The sequence below is a fragment of the Penaeus monodon genome, chromosome 3 (genome assembly GCF_015228065.2).
Source record: "Penaeus monodon isolate SGIC_2016 chromosome 3, NSTDA_Pmon_1, whole genome shotgun sequence".
NCBI lineage: Eukaryota > Metazoa > Arthropoda > Malacostraca > Decapoda > Penaeidae > Penaeus > Penaeus monodon.
In genome coordinates, this window is record NC_051388.1 from 17,650,316 (window position 1) to 17,675,315 (window position 25,000).

Here is a 25,000-nt window from a genome sequence, read left to right on the forward strand (position 1 = left end):
AAATACGCATGAGAGGAGCGCAGTACAGGTGGCACGTGCTCTCCCGCCCACCCCCTGTGCCGGCCCCTTACCCTCTCACGGCCAGCATTCCCACACTTTTTCCTGATTTCGAAAAAAAAATAAATAATTAAGACTACTGATATTTCACGACGCTGAATTTGAATTTAGTAAATTTTGATAATGCTATCTAATAAACAAAGAAGAAAAACATTCGTTACATTTCTCGGATTGCACGTGTGTGTATGAATTCTGCGACGCATGTGTTTGCTGCGAGTGTCACCGTAAAATCAATACTATAGCAGCAATACAGAGGGAAGAATGTGCTGTTCATTTGCCATAGGAAATCACTTTAGGCGACATAAAAATAAAATGGTTTCTCTACAAGTATGTTAAGAGTCATTGCTGCATGTCCTTGTAATATAGCATCATTCTTACATGTTTTGGAAAGAAAGGAAATATGTCGTATAAACGTAGTGTGTGTATATGATATGATATGATATGATATGATATATATATATATATATATATATATATATATATATATATATATATATATATAACAAAAAGTTAGAGAAATCAATATAATGAAACGATATAGCCATGAATACGATATGTAGTATGTAAATACTTATCAGTATATGCTTGTAATCAATGAACAATGTACAATTTGGTAATATATTTGTTCATTATATAATCACACCATCTTACAGAAACGAAGACGTCTGAGGATATAGCTACCAATATATGAATGGATGATAATGCAGTTGAAGATTTCATACATAGCTTGTAATAGACTAGACTAGAAATATACGCAGTTCCTCTTCCGCTGTGAAAATTATTGCAAATTATTTTAATTAAAATACATATAATAACTGACGTAAGTTTAATGAATGTATCTGCACAAATACAAATTCATACTTGTTTTAACGTTTCTTATATAATTGTTTTTGGCATGCCAAGTCATGATACGCATGAAAAAATGTTACGGAAAGGTAATAAACCAGGCTATAATGCTACTTATACCTATATTTGCTAGAAAATTGTGTATATTCATAAAACGCTTTAGCGGAGACTACAGAAGTAAGGCAGATAGTAACGCTGTAAAAAAAAGTAAGAAATCCTTGGGAAACAAAAAATTGAACAGAAATTGTTGACAAAGGTAAGGCTGTATCAATGGCGCGGTATCCGACTGTTATTTTTCGAAACGACGCGAAAATAAAAAATAAATGTAAGTATGATTTCTAGCGCCCCAGAAAACATTAAAATTATTTAAAAATTAGATTTCTTCAGGTGTAGAACTTTGTCTTCTTCCGTACGTGGTGGTATTTGATCATTTTGGAGCATGGGAGTGGGGTGGCCATCGCGTCCCAACCCTCGTCGCCCCTTGCACACATCTGCCGTGTTTCCTGCGTGCTGACTGGCCCGCACTCTGACCAATCGCAATCGCTTTAGGAAACAACCTCGATTGCGAGTGGTCCGTTGCCGGAGGTGCTGCGCGGACTTGGCCAATCGGCGGTTTGCACACCCCGGCATTTGTTTACATATTGGTGTTTGTTTCAAGGGCTGCCCCATTCTCCTCGTTTTCGAGCCTTTGAGGTTGTAACTGGCGTTTTGAATCGGTGTATTGAGATCTTCGAGTGTCGTTAAGCAGCTCTGGTTCACCATGTAAGTATTCTGTGTCTTGATTACTTAGAAAATATGCCAGGAAAAGAGGTATTGGAACAGGACCACTCCCGTGGACGCGTCATGGCTTACAGAGGCAGATGTACATATTTGTAACCTGGAGGGGAATACCGTTGATTATGTCACAAACTCTTGATGATAAAGGAAATTATTACGAGTGTAAAACAAATACATGTGACTTTTGCAAAATTCATGGGAACTATGTATGCAGCACGCATTTTACTACCCCAGAGTTTGATGAGGGATATTCATAACAAAAAAAGGTTCCTAATTAAAACTATCACATTAATTGTGAGTGCAGATGTACATCTAACATGCATTCAGTTTCTTAAAACTATTTTTCTTTGAAACTTTTGTTTATGTAGACCTCTTTTGGAGAGGTAGTATTGAAAGATGTTATTTTTCATATTCAAAAGATATATTTTTTATAGAATTGTAGTTTGGATAGCCAAGAGCTAGTTTTCACATGTCGTACTTCTCCAGAAGAGGGCTGTACATAGATACAGATCACCTGTAAATCAAGGTCATTTGCAATTATTCAAGCAACTGCAGTGCTAAATGCCTGTACCATTTATATTCTGGCAAGATTTGATTTTATTATGATTAACCCTTTCCCGACAGGTAGTATTCATAGTGGCCCGGGCCCCACTGCTGGGGGCTTATATCGTTGCCCTAGCATGCACAACCACTCATGCCAAATACCAGCATCCCATGCCGTTTCTTCGTAATACTACGAAGATATGTTGTATTTTCAGTTTTCATTATTTTTTAATGTCTCTACTTGCCAAACATCCTGATAAATCAAGACTAAAAGGTATTTTTGTTGTTTTATAGACTCCATAGTTGATCATTTAACAAATAAAATAAGCAGTGTGCAGCATCATGGAGTTGAAATCGCCGGTTTGTTGCATTTTTTTTTTTTTTTTTTTTTTTTTTTTCCATAGTAAAAATGAGAAAGTGTTAAAAACGATTTATTCACACTTTCACTGGCTGAAAAATAATCTTTTGCCGTGATTGTAACAAAAAATAACTCATGGCATGTCCATACATACACCATAGCATGTACATACATGCCCCCGGCAGATAGTCCCGCCATGCCATGGCATGTGCGTACATGCCACTCATCTGGAATGGGTTAATAATACTTCCACAGACAGTCATAAATGCTTGTGTAATTTTATGCAGTTAGAATGACTCAGATTTTCATTTATGTCACAAACTATTAGTTTCTAAGTCTCACCAATAAGCTTGGGGAACTTATTGGAATTCCAAGTTTTTAAAGGTAACCATGAAGGTATGTGATTTATTCCAATGAATGTATAGGACATTTTTATTATAATGTATATATCACAATACAATAAATACAGCAATTACACACACATATCTTCACAGTATGACAACCAAGTCTGAACTACTGCTAGTTAGTAACATGAAACCATGGGCATGTATACTTTGCCCTTTCCTCTATTATTTTATTTTATTAGTTTTGTTTACACATTGATTATTCCAGAAGTGCATAGTTACCAAGGAATCAGTTAGAGTTTTATGTGATCCCATCTGTGTACCCAATTCCTTAAATTTGTGGAGGGAAAAGTTTATATTATTATTACTATTATCATTGTTAACATTGATAGAAGCAGCTACTATATACAAACTAAATATATTGGAATTTGAGTCTTGTAGATGAAATCCAGGTGGATCTCACTTTTCAGTAAAACTGATTTGATTATAGGGTATTTTACTATTGTATCATTAACAGGGTAGAGTGTGTTGCCATTCTTCATTGTTAAGTGTTATGATAATAGTAATGATAATGATAATAATAATAGTAGAATTAGATTTTTTAATTTATGTGTGAAGCTATCAAGAGTCAGAAGAAAATATTAATATGTAACTTTCCAACATTGGTAAATGAGGACTAACCCATTTCCCTTTTACAGCCCTTCCTACCCAGCCAAATAACATGCACTTGATATCTGCCTGATGTAGAAATGTTTAGAACTGAAAGATTTAGAATGTGTGCTTTTGAGAAACTTGTTCATATGGCATATCATGTGCATTATATAAAAAGGTGCAAATAATGTGTTATTGGTTAAACTTACTCTCGCACGATGTGTATTGTTCTCCGTGATTGTGTTGGCATCAGTGCCTTCCATGCTTTGGCAAAAGCCAGCAGACATCTCCCCTCCCCTATGTATATTTTGGCAAGCCAAAAATTGAACTGGTTCCATATTTGCTGATAAATCTTCAGGGTACTTTATGAACATATATGATATACCATAATACACCTATCTACAACTTTACATCGTTTTGCAATGATCACAAGTGCAATCTGTAACTAAAATGAAACCAATCATTTTGGTCCTCCTGGCCAACCTAAGTTATAAGTCTAAAGGTAAAAGTGGGTCAGTAAAGGAGAAAAAAAAGGATCAGAGTCACCTGAGTTCATCAGGAGTAACCTTTCTTATCAAAGGCAGGTGGGTAACTAAAGGTTTGTCAAGGTGTTAGTGTTGCCAAAAAAATGCCATTACCAACAGGCACTGTAGCTCAACATTACATGTAGCTGCCAGAAATCCTTTTCATTGGTAGGATTCAGTTTGCATGGAAATTAGTTTTCAGACCCCTCCATGACCAACATTTCTGCATAGACTAGTTGCTGAAGTTCCCTCTTTGTCAGATGGTCAGCAAGGCAGTGTCCTTACATAACAGATTGACAAGGTTTCAGATGAAGGGAAGTGGTTTCCTGAATAGCAACACTGACTCTGACTCCAGCAGTGGCAGTGACTCTGAGCTGATTTATGTTCTGGTACAAGTCAAATGAGCCCTTGTTTTCTATTGTATTTTGAGTGTAAGAAAAGAACGCTTCTGGTCTGAGCACTGCAAAACAGAGAATATACTAAGGCAGTAGGGTTTTTTCAGTCATCTTGGGATAAGTGTTTCTGACCTGGATGGTGAATCCAGACTTTGGCCATCTTTTAGTTAGTCATCACGAAATCATGGATGTGCTTCCCCATGAATTATCTTCCTAATACCTTTATCTTATCCCACTGCTTACAAATTGATCAGGTGGTACAAGAAAACACTGTTCTACCTTCTAAACCTTGACAGTGCACAAAGCACTCAGCACAAGATGACTTGGCTGGCCATCAGGACAGAACTTACATTGTGAGAAAGAATGAGAGGGAGTCAGTAAAAGGAGAGGGTGCATTCCCCCAGTCTGATACCAGGTCAGCTCTGTGCTTTTAACTACTACTGTGGCTATGGTATGAGGAAAGTGATGTGGGCTATGTGCTTAGAGTTCAGATTGCCATGTGGCTTTGACAGTATTTCTGATGCAGGCCACTTTCCTCTTGTATATATTGTAAGTAAAAATTGTGATTTATTTTTTGTGTGTGAGTGAGCTAATGAGTGAGTTAGTGAGTAAGCTAATGAGTGAGTGAGTGAGCTAATGAGTGAGTGAGTGAGTGGGTAATGAGTGAATGAGTGGGTTAACAAGTGAATGAGTGAGTGAGTAAGTTGATGAGTGAGTTAGTGAGTTAATGAGTGAGGGAAAGAGAGAGAATATCAAATTCCAAACTTAAACAAAAACTTATTCTTATCACTCCATAAACCAACATTACTTCCAGTATGGATAATGAAGACTGCCTAATGACATGATATGAACTCTAACAAATTTCAGTGTATCACAACCTTGTCTAGAATACCAAATGTCTTGTATATATCTCAAAATATGCTGAAGCAGGAAAGTCCTGCATTACACAAAGTGGCATAAGAATTCCAGTGAAAAAGTACATAAAGCTAAGAGAGAACTTATCTTGTAGCTTGTGCTGAAACTGAAAACAGGATAGCACCTGATCAAGATAGACATAAGTATTATCCTGGGAAGTGGCCAAATACAGGTAGTTCCTATTATTTGTCATTTCACTTTTTTTTCCCTCACTGACATTTTGTGGATGCATCGTTAATAATTTTTTTGTCATTAGAAAATTAATGCTTAGATGTATTGCAAACACTTAAGAAACAAAAATAAAGGAAGAAAATGAATTACAGAATATTGTAACATGTACCAAAAACGAAGTTTATATGTACTGCTACTGAGAACTAGATGCCACTACGTCAGTGCATGCATGAGCGTTGATGTTGGTTTACCTCTCAGACTAATTACTGGATAATAGCTGATGCAAATCCATCTAAGCATTTACATATTGTTTTGAGATTAGACAGGAAGTTTGAAATAAAGTAAAAAATAAAAGCAGTGAATGCGTAGCTGACATTAAACCCATAAATGGCATCATATTGAACTTGGAATGAATAATGATCCCTACCTATTCATCTTGACCACTCCTGTGTAGCAGCACGACCCCGCAACCTGGAGTTCAGCATAGTTACCCAGGTTGGGTCACACAGGTCCACAGCCATGTCCGCGCTCATTGGACAGCGGGCTCCCCTCGTTCCCTGCGCGCTTACACAGCGCTAGTGTATTTAAGCTGCAGAGCCGAAAAACGAGATCAGCATTCCCCGATCCTCCAGCAGAACCTGACAACAGCAGCAGCACCACAAGGACTGCCCAGTCCTTAGCCGACTGGGGAGCCTGCCGGCTCCCCTGTTGATCTCCGACTTCACTACCAACACCCGGCCATACCTGTGGGCACTCACACCCACAACAAATTCTCCCCAAAGAGATAAGACACCAGTAACCTCAAAAATAGAAGATGGGCAACCATCCATCTTCTATACCTGATTCCTTCATGAGAAACCTGGTTGAAAATGAACATGAGAGAACTGATGATACTCTCCAATCTACCTGTGCTTACCCAGACCATCTTTCTTCTGCCACATACCAGCATCCACCCCTTCTATCATGTGGATTGTGACTAACAATTACACCATGTTTCAGAACACTCGACATTAACATTTTGCTTTTGTATATTCATTGTTCTTTAAAAAATAGAGATAGTATGGATTCTGTGGGAAAAAATCTATTACCATTTGGATACAGTATATCTAATGATAAATATATATATTGGAAAATGCCAATTAATGGCAGAAAAAGATTATAACATTACAAAGAGTAGCCAAGGAATTTTGACATCGCACATGAGTGTTCGTACACGCCTGGCCTACATAATGCACACCCAAGTAAACCTAATGCCCTGATTTTGGTAAACATACAGACAGCAAGGCACCCAGATCCAAAGGGATAAGAATGTGTATTTTGCCATGTAATAGATAGTTAGGAATGTGAAAGAAAGAACAAATATGTTTGCTAGGATGGATTTTAATGTTATCTTATACACCATGTGTCATTGCAACTTTTATTATTTTCCATGCTCAACATAGATATTGCAAATAATGTTATATTGTGCATAGGTGATCAGTAATGCTCAGCAGTACTCTTAATTAACTTTAAATTCAAATTTTGGGCTGGTACCTGTTGTTACTGGGAAGGCCGAATGTTACCCTGGTATTTAAGACCATGTTAATTGGGATTGGTTGAAAGACAGTTATATTATTATGTGAACTGAAAATTATTCAAAAGATATTAACCCTTTGCCGACGGGTGGCATGTACGTACATGCCATGGCATGCCTGGACTATCTGCCGGTGGCATGTACATACATGCCATGGTTGTATGAATTGCCATGGCATGATTTTTTTTACAATTATGGCAGAATAATATTTTTTTTGCCACTGAAAATGTGATTAAGTAGTTTTAACACTTTCTCATTTTTCCTATACTATGCATTTCATAAAGGTTTCTCTGGATTCTGAGGTTAGTGTCAAAAAAATTACGTTGGTAATCGACTACAGAGATATTATATAGTATTCACAAAGTGATGATGTAAAACCACGTGAAAATACCGATATGTGTTTTGGTAAAAAAAAAAAAAAAAAAAAAATCACGTATTTGTAAAAACACTGAACATGAAATTATATCTATATGGAAGTGATAATATAAAGCTGTTGAAACTAAAGTTTATCCTATAAAATAACTTGAAAAAAATGCAAAAGAAAATACAACAAAACCTACAGTTTCGACTCTATAATACCACACACTGCTTATTTTATTCAGACTACAGAACGAATAATGATCAACTATGGAGTCTATATAACAACAAAAATATCCTACAGTCTTGATTTATCAGAAAATATGGCAAATAGAGACCTTAGAAAATAATAATACTGAAAATACAACATAGGGTTCTTAGTATTACGAAGAAAAGGCAAGATGCTGGTATTGGGCATGAGCGGTCGCACATGCTAGGGTGACGTTATGAGCCCCTGGCAGCGGGGCCCAGGCCACTATGAATACCACCCGTCGGGAAAGGGTTAAGAGTTGATACACTGATTTTTATATTTGTGGTTTCCAAAGCCACTTCCAGTGTACCTATACATTTTTACTGAAAAGTATATTTATAAAGTATTATTTCTGAAATGTCTCCCATACTTTGTTTTATTGTATTTAATTACGTGGATGCTTATACTTAATTTTTCTAAAACAGTTAGTAGTGACCTGGTAAGAGACAATCCTACACCATTTGCTATATTTTTAAAATAAAGACAAGGGAGCTGTCCCACTTTATTTGATGTATTAATGCTGATATATAGTTCATGAGATTTACCTAGCTTTTCTATGAAGAACTGATATGGGTACTTGTGACTTTAATATCAGGTTTCTACTTTGATTGTGCATTGTAAGACTATATAAGAATAAGAATGAATGTGAAAAATTATACAGATATGTTCGGATTCATTAATATTTACAGAGCAAGTGTGTATGAGTGTATGAAATGCATGCATAACTATGTGATGGATCCTTATATTTCATTACAAAGGAAACCTCTGTGCCACATTCAGTACAATATTTTGAAGTGATTTTTCCTTATTCTTTTTCTAAGAAAATGTGTGTATATATATTTGTTTATCTATATTAATCAGCTAGAAATGAATTATCCATGAAACATTCTTGTTACACTCATATAATGGCTTTCTTTTCTAGGGCTAATGTTGAAGAAGAGATGATAGCATTGAGATGGAACAACCATCTCTCGACACTGTCGCAGCTCTTATACTCTCTTCGAGAAGAGGTAAGGGGTGAAACTTCAAAATCATTCACTATATAGCTACGTACAGGTTTGATTAAATACAAATTATTTCAATGTTTCTATTAGGTTAAGGAATAGGTTATGAATAATGCAGGTAGATGTTTTTATTTTCTTTGAATATTTGTTACAGAATCTATAACAATCTGTAGGTACAATGAAGCATTATATATTCAAATTAATAGAAGTTAATGACAAGAAATAGTTTGATATTCATGCATTACTGGATGCTGAAATTCTTCTGTAATTTTAGTATTTTATTGTACTTTATTTCTAATTCAGTGAATATAATGAAACTGAGGAAAACTTTGATATGGCTGATATATATTGATATGTCTGTATGCAGCTTGTACAAGATACCTATTGCTATATACAGGTATTGCAGTAATTATGATATCAGTGATGCCAAGGCCCCCATTTTTGGAAGGCAGAACATGAATATTTTGTTATAATTTAAAGCTATGTGAAAATGAATGTCTTCCAGTTAAAAAAAAAAAAAAAAAAAAAAAAAAAAAAAAAAAAAAAAAAAAAAAAAAAAAAAAAAAAAAAAAAAAAAAAAAAAAAACAGGATTCACTCCATATAAAAAATGTAAGGATATTTTCTAGAATGAAAGTTTATTCTTTAGATTTCTGCTTCCCTGTCCCATACATGCCATTTCACATACTCTCATTGCCATTCATTTGAAACAGGAGACCCTTGCACAGCTCATTTGAAGATATGCATTTTCTAAAATGAATGTTGATTCCCTTACTATACAAGTAATGATCCTATTATTATATATATTAAAGGTAGTTATGTGTATCGGTCTTTAAGATACTTCGTATGTATTATTTTTTTCAAGTTGATATGGTGAATATGGAGCTGTATGTATTCTTCAATTTCAAGTGTCTTATTGTGTGAATCTCTCAGATATGTGGGATTTTAGACCATCTTTTGTGAATGAAATTTTGTATTTTGTCAAGGAATCTTAAATAATGTTTTCAAAACTTGATGTACGATACTGAAGTTAATTGATTTTTTTCCAAGCTTTGTTTCATTTTGGTGTGGCTTGTCGTATGGTATTGTTACATTCAGAAAGGATGTTGCTAAAGGGCCAGTCACAAGTCTATTCTGTTTAAGGATCCTTTTATAGAATGGGATACTTTTGTAGCTGTAACAGGAAATGAGATGAAAATCATGGCAAAACAAAAGCTGTAGTATAATTTCTAGGAAATGTATTACTTGCTTGTTTAAATGGTGATTATTATATATTAGGTATAATTTTGCTGTAGCAAAAAGTAATATTACAGCTAGTAAAAATGCCTCATTAAAATTTTAAAGATTATCCAGACAAATCTTCATTTGAACAAGGAAAGCAAACAAATGCCAACTCTGAATTGCCAAAGACACGAAGCTCACTTCAGATATTATTCACGTCCTACTGGACAAAGTGAGAACCAGAGAACAATTATGGAATACCATCCACAAATATCAAGATAGAAGAAAGTTAAAAATAACAATAATGGATGAAATCAACAAGAAACTTGACTTTGCACAGGGTATAACCATATGGGTGGCAAGATTGTGTCATGATTGACAATTAATGATATTTTACTCAATTTCAGTTATAGTATTTGCTTCATCTGATTTTTATTAGTCCACAATTGGAAAGAGTATTGTTGGATTTTTTTGTTTCTGATGAAATATGGAGCATCTGCTAGGTTATATGATGTATGATAATGAATAAAATGGGAGTATTGGCTTTTCTAAGTTTGGTGTCTTCTTTTATTTTAATTATTTTAAGCGATATGCAATGATATTCATAGAATCCAGAACTATCTTCAGTGATTAGTTTATCTAGGTTATTGTAGACGCTTAGGTCTTATTAGGGATAATGTTTCTCCATGGAGGGACACTGTGCATAGTGTCACCAATCCCACTCTGTAGCTGAATAGTACTTGGTATGGCTGTCTAGGGATCCCTGGACAGAGAAGACTAATATGACTGTTGCTTAACCCCTTAGATCCAGTTGTGTCACAGCAGTCACATAACCAAAAATCTGGACATCAGGCTTGCTTGAGCAGCTGCTTTACTGGGTGTGCAACTTATAGGCCAGGTGCACACAAAAACATGTGCAGTGACAAGACTCTGTGTCTCCTATTTGCAGTGTTATTTCCTCTTTTTATGCATAAGTTTTTTTTTTTTTTTTTTTTTTTTGGTATATCCATATTTACCATGTGATTTGCATTATCCAGATTGTAATAAACTGTTTTCTTTGCACAGACTCCATATCTCTCAATGAAAGAAAAATAGAGATATTTAACATTATTTTATACATGTTATGTTTTACAACCTGTGTTGCTGGTCACAGCACCAGGAATACAATGCTGAACATGGAAATGGAATCCTCCATGGAGCCTTTGCTCTTAAATTCATAGCTTTTGGACATTACATTCCACACTTATTTAGTGATGGGAATAATGTAGAATCACCAAATGAGTCTAATCAACCTCCCAAGAGGATTTTCCACTTATGGTGAGTCTTTCCTGTCACCCTAGCCTTCATCTGAAACGCTCATGACAGCAGGTTCGTGTCATCTGGCTTGCAGGCCAGATTTTCCCGTGATGGCAAATTGACATCAAGGAAGAAAGGCATAAATAGAGGCCTCATAAGTAATATGTTATAATCTACCCTAAGTTTAGAGTGTATAGTAATTCACTCTATATAACTGAACCTGGTCAGTAACAGTTTTATAGTCCATTGATGCATTACTTTTTATTTCCTGTGATTCTATTTTCTCTACTTTTCCAGTTATAGAAAACACTCTTATACTACATATTAAGTTTAACATATTCTTTACTTTTTGTTATTGGTTATTTTGTAGAATTATCATAAAAAGATCTTTAATTTTAATAATATATTGTCTATCCTTTGCAGGAGAATCTGATAGATGCAACACTCGCATGTGATGGCCGTCTCTTTCCAGCTCATAAGTTTGTGCTGTCTATGTGTAGTGAATATTTCAAAGAGATGTTTACCACAAACCCATGCAAGCATCCTATAGGTAAGCTTTGAGAAACAATATTATTTTTGTATATTTGTTTTGTTTTAGAAACATGTATTGTATATGAAAATATTTATTTAAGTTATGGCAGGGAAAAAGTGGTTGAAACACAAATAAAGATTCCCGTTTAGACCTTCACAAGTCTATAAGAATTTTTTATAAAGTAAACTATTACTACTCAACATTTGATAGAAGACCTGCACTATTATATCTTACATGCATAATTTGGAAAGTCTATTTTGTAAAGATTTTGTCATTAGTTAATTATGGATAATTGTGATTTCCCAGTTTACATGAAGGATGTTAGAAGTGAGGACATGGAAGCACTCCTGGACTTCATGTATCGTGGTGTGGTGCATATACCACAGGAAGCTCTCTCAGGACTGCTCAAGACTGCAGAAGGCTTACAGGTAAGGTCTAGGACTCATCATCATCTTCATTATCAATGGAATTATTGTTATTACTACCTGCAGAGTTGGTGGAAGGAGATGTTTTAACATGGGTATCTGTTGCATGCTCACAGGATAGATAGATAATATAAAAAAAAAGAAGATGTGGATATGTAATAAAAGATAGACATTCATATATTTTTATATATGTTTAATATTAATATATATATATATATATCAATATTAATACACATATATACACACACACACACATATATATAATATAATATATATATATATATATATATATTATATTATTTAATATATATAGTATATTAATATATATAATATTATATATATAGTATTAATATATAATTATATTAATATATATATAATATATATTACTATATCATTAAGGATATATATATATTTATATATATATATATATATATATATTATATATATATATATATATTACTATATATAAAATTAATATATATATATAATATATATATATATAATATATATATATATATTATATTAATATATATAATATTTATATATATTATATATTATATATATATATATTATCTATATATATATTATATATATATATTAATTATATTAATATACTAGATTATTAATATTCTATATATATTATAGTATATATATTTAATATATATATTATATTATTAATAATATATATTTAATATATATATATATCTATAATATAGTATATCATATTAATATTATATATATATATATAATATATATCTAAGATTTAATATAGTATATATATATATATATTATTAATAATATATAATATATATATATATATATATATATATATATATATATTATATATATATATATATATAATTAATATATATATTATATATATATCTATATATATATATTAATACTATATATATTAATATATATATATATATATATATATATATATAATATATTATATATATATTTATATTAATATATATATATATATCGAGATATTACTTATATAATATTAATATCTTATACATAATTATCATATTAATATATATATATATATATATATATATAATATAATATTAATATATATATTAATATATATATATATTAACATTATATATTAATATATCATATTAATATATATAGATTAATAATAGTAATATGATATATAGATCATACTATATCATATCTATATATCTATATCTCTATATATCTACTAATACTTTAAATTATACGTATCTATATGGTAATCTATATAATATATCATATATATATCCATATAGTATATATCTCTATCCATATATTATATCTCTTACATCTATCTCTCCTATCTACCTATCTATCTTCTATACTATAATCCTCATATCTTCTCTAATCTTCTCGTCTCTACTATCTATCTCTACTATTCATTATCTCTATAATCATATTACTATATAACTCTATATATATATATCTATATCTATTATTATCTATCTATATATCTATCATCATCTCTATCTATATCAGGCTCTGAAGGCTATTTTTGTTGTTAATAGACTCCATAGTGTACTCATTACCCTTCGATCTCTCGTCTGCATCGCCATACGCAGTGGGCAATGATGAATCGCGGGGGGTTGGGGGGGGGGGGGGGGGGGGGGCCAGAGAAAAGGAAAAGGGGTAAAAAGGACGGAATCAGACGCAGGCAAAAAAAGAGGGGGCGGGAGGGTAAAAAAAAAAAAAAAACTCCAGACAGAACCAGTGCAGGGCGACATAACACGGCAGGAATGTACGGCCCCCAAGACTGGGCCTGCCCTGCCAGGCACGGCGGAGCACCCGGCGGCAAAGTTCATATATAAGATAGATGATATATATATAGAATATATTATATATATAGCTATATATATATATTATATATATATATATATATATATATCTAATATTATAATATGAACCTACTGTTAAAAGACTAATGAATATAGATTATGATAATACTATATATATATTTCATATATATATTATACTGATATATACTCTATATATATATGGATATATATTATATATATCCTATATATATAGATATATATAATATATATAATTGTATAATTTATATAATATCTATATATATATATACTATCTATAATATATATATGTACTATATATATATATATATATCTATATACCTATATATATATATATGTTCATATATATATACTCTATAAATATCATATCTATATATATATATAATTATATAATTATATCTCGGATATATATAATCTATGTAATATATATTATCTGTTATCTATTAATATATATGTATATATCTAATATTTTATATAGTCTAATAATATATGTATATCTCATATACTAATATTATATATATATATCTCATATATATGTATCTATAATACTCTCTATATCCCTATATATATCTCCTATATCTCTCTCTCTTCTTCTCTATCCTCCTATATATTATATATCTATCTGTCTATCCTACTATATACTCTATTCTTCTCTCTCTATATATAGATAATTTATATCATATATATCTATATCTATCTATATATATATCTACTATTCTCTCTCTATACACTCTTCAACAACTCCACCTTAATCTCTCCTATCTATCTCTATCATCATATCTCTCTACCTCTCTATACTATCTATTCTATCTATATATCTCTTATATATATCTATATCTCTATATATCTATCATATATATGTATATATATCTATCTCCTCTGTAATGCAATCTAACTCTCTCATCTCTATATGTATCTATATATCTGTATCTATCTATCATCTATCTGAATCTATATCTAATATCTCTATGTCTGTACTCTATCTTATCTCTGTCTGTATCTATATCTCTACTAATCATCTATTTATCTATCTATCATAGATATATATATTATATATATCATATACTATCATATGTCTCTCTATCTACTCTAGCTCTGTCTATATATCTCATCTTATCTCATGTTATCTATTCTCTCTCTTCTATATACCATCTATTGTCTCGATATATACTCTTAGCATATGATTATTATCTTACTTATATTATATATATATTTTTAGATTACTATCAACAACTTTATTCTATAATCTATATCTTTCTATTTTTATTATTAATCATCTCTATCAGAATATATATATAAGACATCTCACTCTCCTATCTTTTTATCTATCTTATATCCAATATATCTATACTAATCATATATCTATATCTCAGGTATCTATTATATAAAATATAATCTATCTTCATTAATATCTATCATCTATCTATATAACTCTCTCGTAATACTATTATACGTACCAATATCCATGTATAACTCTAATCATATCTATCTATCTAATATCATCATATTACTATATCATCCAATTCTCTACTATCTATATAGCTATATATATCTAAACATTCATATATATCATATATATATATCTATCTGTCTATATCAAATCTCTATACTATCTACTCTCCTCTCTATATATCTCTCTATCATCTATCTCTCTCATAATATATGTCTCTATTAATATCTGCCTATATATATGTATCATACTACCTTCTGTATCTCATCATATTTATACTCTACTATTATCTCTCTCTTATCCCTCTATATCTATATCTATATACTATATCCTTTATCTCTCATCTCTATATATATATATCTAGACTATCTTATCATCTACTCTCTATTATATCTATCTATCTCTAATCTCTCTCTCCTTCGCTAGTGATGTACTAGTCTCTCTCATATCTATATATCTAATTGTATGTCATATTAATAATAATATCTATATATTATCTCTATCTTATATATACTATTTATCTACTATATATCTCATCTATCTATTATATCTATCACATCTTTCTCTCTTATCATCTATATATATCATATACTCTATCTATCTAATACTAATCTATATCTCTCGATCTCTCTATTTCTATACTAACTTATGTCTCCTCTCTTTCTCTCTCTCTTCTCATCTACCCTATCTCTTGTTTATCTATCTCCTCTCTATCTCCTCTATCCTCTCGCCTCTGTATATCTCTCTCTCTCGTCATCTCTTATCTAATCTATATCTATCGTCCTATATATATATCAATTATGTCTCTATCTATACTACTCTCTCTATCTACTCTCTCCCATCTACTATATATCTCTATCTACTATGTCTCTAATATCTCTATCTAATCTCATCTCTCTCCTACATCTCTATCTATATATCTCTCACATCACTATCTATCTATATATATAAACTAGTATATCTATTACATATGCTCCTTATATACTCTATCCTATATCCTCTTATCTCTCATCCATCTATACTCTATCTCTATATCCAATCTATCTATCTCATCCCCTCTCTCCTCTCCTCACTCTTTCCCCTAGAGATCTCTCATATCTATATCTCTCTAAACTCTATACTCTATGTATCTCTCTCTCACATTATCTGCCTATCTCTATCATATCCCTCTATCCTGTATCTCTATATATATCTCTATATCTCTTCTATCTTCTATCTATCTTATATCTCTCCACTATGTCTCTCTAATATTTATACTATAATCTCTATGTATAATCTATAGATACTATCTCTCTCTATCTATCTCTATATTCTATCTCTCTCTATCTATCTACTCTATATATTCGATCTGATATAAAATATATCTATATCTCCCCTCTCTACACTTCTCTTAACTCATATCTCTATTTCTATCTATGTATCTAATAAACTATGTGTGTATATAATATATAGATCTATATCTATCTTATATCTCTATGTCTAACCCTTTATATCTAGTCCTATGCTATAGATATTCTCGCTCTCTCTCTCTCTCTATATCTCTCTCTCACATATGTCTGTCTATATCTCTCTATTCTACTCTCTACTAATATATATTTCTATATATATATATATAAATATGTATATCTATCTATCTAATCCTTCTATATCTATCTCTCTCCTACTAATATGTATCTATATCAAATATGTATACTATCTCTATATATATATCTTATATCTACTCATCTATATATCTATATAGATAATAAGATCTCGATAATGTATATATCATCTCTATATATCTCTATATATCTCTCATATCTATACTCCACTATTCTATATATATACTATATCTCTCTCTAATACCACTCTGTATATCTCTAATATTCCTCTCTACTCTCTATATATCTCACCATATGTATCTTAGCTAGATATAATGTATATCTATATCTATCCCTATATATATATATATTATATCTCTCTATAAGATATATGGGGCCGCGGTGGCCGAATGGTTAAGCGTCGGTCAGACTGCACGACGCATCTGAGTTCGAGGGTTCGAATCACCAGCCGCGCGTTGTTCTTGGTCAGGAACTTTCACCTCGATTGCCTGCCTAGCCACTGTGGGCCACCACTCAAGTCAGTGCGGGTAAATGAGTGTGTGACTCAGATAAACACCGGCTGAAGGCAATGGCAAACCACCGCTCCTAAATTGCTAAAAAAAAATCATGGAAGGACCATGATCGTCAAGGCCGCGGTGCCGAATGGTTAGAGCGTCGACGCAACACTGTCACGACGGGCAATCGAATCGAGGGTTCAAGTCACCGGACCGCCCTGTTTCTTCCCTTGGGCAAGAACTCCCTTGATTGCCTACCTAGCAACTGGTGGCCAAGCCAGCCCACTCAGTGCTGGGTCCCAAAGCCCGGATAATAGAGAGAATGTTACCTAAAAGGTACCACCGGCACTCTCGGGAAGGACCTGGGGACCCTACCACGACTCACCCAAAGCATTACAACATGAAAAACTACAATCAAGTATCATGCTGTTACCACGGCGGCTCAGACCATGAACCTACCGTTAAAAGAAAAGATATAATATATATTATATATATATATATATATATATATATATTATATTATATATATTAATATATATTTATATCATATATATATATATAATCTATATATATATATATACTATATTTATCTATATAATAAATATATAATTGTGTATATATAGATATATATAATATATATATATATATATATATATATCATATATATATACAGATATATATTTATATATATATTATTAATATATATCTTATATATTATATATATATAATATATATCGTATATATATATATATATAATTATATAATATATTTATATATATATAATATATATAATAATATATATATATATACATATATATATGTATATATATATTATCCTCTCTATATCTCTATCACTCTATACTCATATCTCTCTCTATATTGTATATATCTATCTATATATATCTTATGTCTCTTTATATATCTACAATATCTATCTCTGATCTATATTATATCTCTATCTATACATATACATATATATCTATCTACTACTATGTATCTTCTATCTCGCTATCACTATATCTCTCCAATATCTCTACTTCTATATATGCTCCTATAGTCTATATATATCTAAATCTCATATAACAATATACATATCTAATATATTATATATATCGATATATATTAATATACAATCATCTATATTTCTATCTCTATTACTTAATAATCTATATATATATATATACATCGTATATATATACATCACAATTAATTATATATAATATATCATCTATATATATATATATATATACAATATATATATATATACACGGATATATATATATATAGTATATATATAAATATATAACTATTCACTACAATATATCATATATTATATATTATCTATATATATCTTATATATATAATCCCATATATTATCAATATAGACGAATATATTATTATATATATATCTATATACTATATATATAGATATATAGATTACAATATATATAAAGATATACAATATATATATATATAATATCTATATATAGATATAATATATATATATATATTTAAGATATACATATAGACACACCCAATTATATATATATATAGTATATATTTATATATATATATTATATCTATATTATATATATATATATATATATGATATATATTATATATCGACATATATACAATATATATATATATATATACCATATTATATATATACAAATATATATATATACTATAGTATATATATATTTATTATATATCTATATATAGATAGATATATAATATCTATTTATATATCTATATATATCTAATCTATCTATCTATAACAATATCTATAATATAATATTCTATATATCTATATATATATATTATATATATATATATATATACAATCTAGATATATATATTATAATATACAATATATTAATAGACAATATATGTATATATAGATTATCTTAATATTATATATAATAGCTACCATATATATATATATAAATATATTTATATAGGTATATATATATATTACAATTATAATCTATATTATAATATATAGATATATAATTATCAATTATATATATATATATATATTATATACAATATATATATATATATATATATATATACATACAATATATATATATATATATATATGCAATATATATTATATATATATATATATATATATAGCATCTACCATCTCTCTCGTATCATATCTATGCTTATCTTACGATATCTATACAATATATATAATCTATATATCTATATAAGCAAACTATATCTACCATATTCATATATAATATCTCTATCTATATATAATATTTATATATTTCTATATATATTCTTGTAAATGATAGTTGGTCATCTACTATTTGAGGTTACTGTTGTCTTATCTCTTTGGGGAGTGTTTGTTGTGGGTGTGAGAGCCCACAGGTATGGCTGGGTGCTGGTGGTAAAGTCGGAGATTAACGGGGAGCAGGCTCCCCAGTCGGCTAAGGGCCTGGGCAGTTCCTTGTGGTGCTTGTGCGGTTGGTCTGCTCTGCTAGAATCAGGGAATGCGTGATTTTGTTTCGGGCTCTGCAGTTTAAGTACACGAGCGCTGTGTAAGCACGCAGGGAACGATTGGAATCCGCTGTCCAATGAGCGCGGATATGGCTGTGGACCTGATGTGACCCAACCTGGGAAACTACACTGAACATCAGGTTGCGGGGTCATATATATCTATATATATATATATATATTGTATATATATATTATATATCATACTATATAATAGATACACATTATATTTATATACATATATCATAGATACTATATATATCATATAGTATATACTCTATATATTAGAATATATATATATACTATATCATCTATATCTATAGACGTTTATTATATTCTCTATCTATACTATATATGTATATTTATCATATATATGTATATATATCTATACACACACATATATATATATATATTATATATATATCTATATATACATAGATTATATACATATATATATATACCTATATATTATTATCTATATATATATATATATATCCATATATTATATCTATTATCTATATCTATCTATTATATTTCATATATACATTATATACTATTATATATATATATATATATATCTTACACATCATATACCCTATATATATTATCTTATATATATATATATCATCTATATTATATATACATAATGTATATATACATATATATATCCCTATCTACATAATATGTACAGTATATATATAATCTCCATATATATATATATATCTATCTTTTTATATATATATATAATATATATATAACACACATTATATGTTATTTCTTATACATTATATATTATATTATATATATATATTATATTATATATATATATATATATGTATAATATATATATATATATATATATAATCTATCTCTATATATACTATATACCTCTGTATATATATTCTGTATATTCTCTATATATATATATAAATATTTTATTTATTTATTTATAATGTATATATATGTGTTATATTTCTGTGTGTGATGTGTATAATTAGTATATAATATTTATATATATTAGATATAATATATAGATATATACATATATATACATATATATACATATGTCTATATATTTATGTATATACATATGTATATATATGTAATATTGATATTATATAATGTATATATATGTACTATATTGATATGTGATATAGTGTAATATATGTATATATTGATATGTATATAGTTATTCTATCTGTCTCATATTTATCTATATATTGGTATCTATCATGTATATCTGTCTCGTCATCTCTCTTAGTAGTCTATTTTCGGTATCTCATCTATATAGATCTCTGATCCTCTCCTCTCAATCATCTCTATCTATTCCTCTATCTCTATATATATTTATCTTATATATCTTGCATCTATATCATATATTATCATATATATATCTATATATCTCTCATAATCTATATTATATCTTTATATATCAAACTTGTCTATATCTATGTATAACTATCTTTATATCTCTAAATCATATATATATCATACTTATCTCTATCTATATATATATCTATATCGATCTATATATATATGTCTCTATATTTATATATATATATCTATATATATCTAATATCTCTATCAAAAAAATGTTTTTCTAATATAATATGTATAAATTATAGATACACATACACTATATTTATGTATATATACATATATGTATGATATAATCATATATCTATGAGTATATAATATATATACATATTGTATATGTTATATATACATATATATTTATATATAATATATATAATATATTATATATAATAGATATCTATATACATATATAATATAAATATCTATATATAATATATAAATATATATATATAATCTATATATATATATATATATATATATATAGATCTATAAGATATATATACTCTATATTCAATACCATATATGTATCATATCATCTACATATATGTATATATACATACATATATGTTTAATATATCATATAAATATATGTATATTACATACATATGTGTATATACGTTAGCTATATATATATAATATATATATATATATATATATATATATTATTATATATATATATCATACATACGTTAATATAAAAATAAATATATATCTACACACACCTCATACACCAGCCACACATTTCATACACATACACACATTCATACACATACACACATTCATACACATACACACATTCATACTCATACACACATACACATACACCTACACATCACATGCCACCATACACAGGCACACCACACACTGCCCACACACGCACAACACACACACACACACGCACACCACACGCACCGCACACACACACCACACACACACACACACACATAACCACACACAACACACACACACACCCCCACACACACACACCACACACACACACGCACACACACACACACACACACATATATATGTATCATATATACATATATACAATATATATCCAATATATATATATATATATATATGATATATATATATATATAATATAATTATATACATATATATATATATCAGTAATATATATATATATATAATATACATATATATAATATATATCTATAGTCTCCTCATATATATCATCTACTATATAATAGAATATATCTCTCTGTATCTACTATATACTATATATCATATATATATACCTACTCTCTATATGTATATATACTATATCTATATATATATATTATATACTTTTGTTTTTTAAAACACAAACAATAAGATATATCTGTCTATACTATTATATATATCATATAATATCTCTATCTATATATATCTCTTCTATACTCTCATATATATCTATATATATAATATATAATATATGTATGTATATATATATATATAAGATATATAATATGTGTGTATGTTTATTAGACATATGTTTAGGCTAGTATACATAGTATATCTATATATCATCTATCTAGCATATATATATAGTCTATATATATATATATAATATATGTCTCTATAGTATATCTAATCACTTCATGGGGGACAACCAAATATTAGATCTGCCAGATGATAGTGCTGCCATTGTATTCTGCCGGAAGAGAAGGGGACATTTTATCTGAGTGTAGATATGACAGGTGGCGCTTGCCCCTGCACCGTGGCATTTATGTAGCCTTTCATGTGGTTAAGGTAGGGCCTGGAGTTCGTTATTTTATCTCGTAGAGCCTGGCTTGGGATTTTTGCCGTGAAGCAGCTGCACAGAGGAAGCCAGCAGCGTGTCTGCAACCGATCTGTGGTCACGGAGCCGGTGGAGCGTTCTGTTATGATGACCCGGAACGAAACGCCCGAGGGCAGGACCAGACGGAACGCGCGGTCAGTGCGCAACGGAGAGCGAGAGGACGCGGCCTTGCAGACCCCCAGAAGAGAAAGCGGAGGAACAGCTGACCGCCAGCTCCAGCCCGAGGGGCCCAAGGGCAAGGGGGGGGAGCAGGGAGGGTGAGACGGACCACAGAGAGCCAGGGGGAGACCTGATACCGACCGGAGATCACCGGCCGATAATGGGCGGGAAGAAAGAGCAGGAAAGGGGCAAAGAGGGACCGGAGAGGACGACGGGGGAGGGGCGGGGAGGTCAGCGGGAGGGAGGGGGGGGGGAACAGAAAAGGCAAGGGCGACTGGATGCAGACTACAAGCAAACCGAGAGAGAGCACGACCGCCGGAAGAAGGGGCTGCCAGTGGAAGGGGGAGCCGCAGCGGGCTCTGACGGGGGGGGAGGGTGGGGGGCAAAGAAGACAAAGGCCCATCGAAGAAGAAGCAGCGGAGACCAGCGCAGGCGGGCAGCACACGAAGCATGGCGGGCGGGGAGAAAGAAGAGTTGGGATGAGGGAAATGGGAAAAGGGGCAGGGGGAGGGAGCAGGAGCAGGATGCAGACAGGGCGAGAAGGGACGGTGAGTGCAAGGATGCAAGCCAAGTGCCCCAACAGTGAGGAAAAGCAAGGGAGGAAGGCGATGCGCGCAAAGGGAACACGGAGGCCAGAGCGGCGCCGCAAGAGAAAGGGGGGGGGGCCGGAAAAAAAGGGCGCAGCGACGTAGACGTCCGGCGCAGAGCGCCCAGAAGCACGGGGGCCAGAGAGAGGTCAGACCGAGAGAAGGACAAAGGGCTGCTATGGTCACCCCAATGTGACGTGAAAGGCACCGCCATAAGCTCGCGTCCTCAGACTCAGCCCAGAGAAGATTCACAAGGGTCGGAAAAAGATGGAGAAGATGGAGAACCTCTGATTTCAACAGGCAGGAAAAATCCACACCAAGAGTTAGTGACTCAGTCACCAGCCCTCAAACAACTCTGCCACCCCGACCCCCGTGCTACCAAGCCTGCCATCTTCAGCCGCTTCCCTGTGACCACCAGGTGACAAGACCTGTAAGCTTTTGTACATGACCCTGGTAAAGGCAGAGCTGCCCAGCACTGGCCCAGTACTTGCCTCAGGAGTATTCAACCCTTGCAGTGTGGCACCTCATGTCCAGTCAGGCCCTATTACACACCACATGGCTGCTGCTGATCCAACAGATTTTGCGAAGAGTGGAATGACTCCGGGGCTTCCACATCCTGCTGCACTCTCTTATACGTATCCACACACAACTTACCAACCTCAGCTATGGAACCTAGCCTTCCCATGTAATATTATTTGATAAGTGCAGCATCAGTGCAGATGTAGATGTTAATACTGCTTTGTGGAACGAGTCCTATGTAGTTTTTTTTCCTGTTTCTTTTCTCAGTTATTTCTATATCATGCATTGCGCTTGTTAGGAAAATGATCTATAATTCAACAATATTTTTACTTACTACTATTACTACCACCATTGCTGTTTTTATTTTTTTTCTTTTTTATTCGTATTAATTGTTGTTAAAGTATTTCTAAAAAAATTTCAAATAAAGAG

General features: G+C 31.1%; 1 pseudogene; it reads left to right on the forward strand.

Annotated features, from left to right (window-relative positions):
• The first annotated feature begins 1,526 nt into the window (after window positions 1-1,526).
• On the forward strand, window positions 1,527-24,741 carry LOC119585368 (annotated as a pseudogene).
• Window positions 24,742-25,000: the final 259 nt, after the last annotated feature.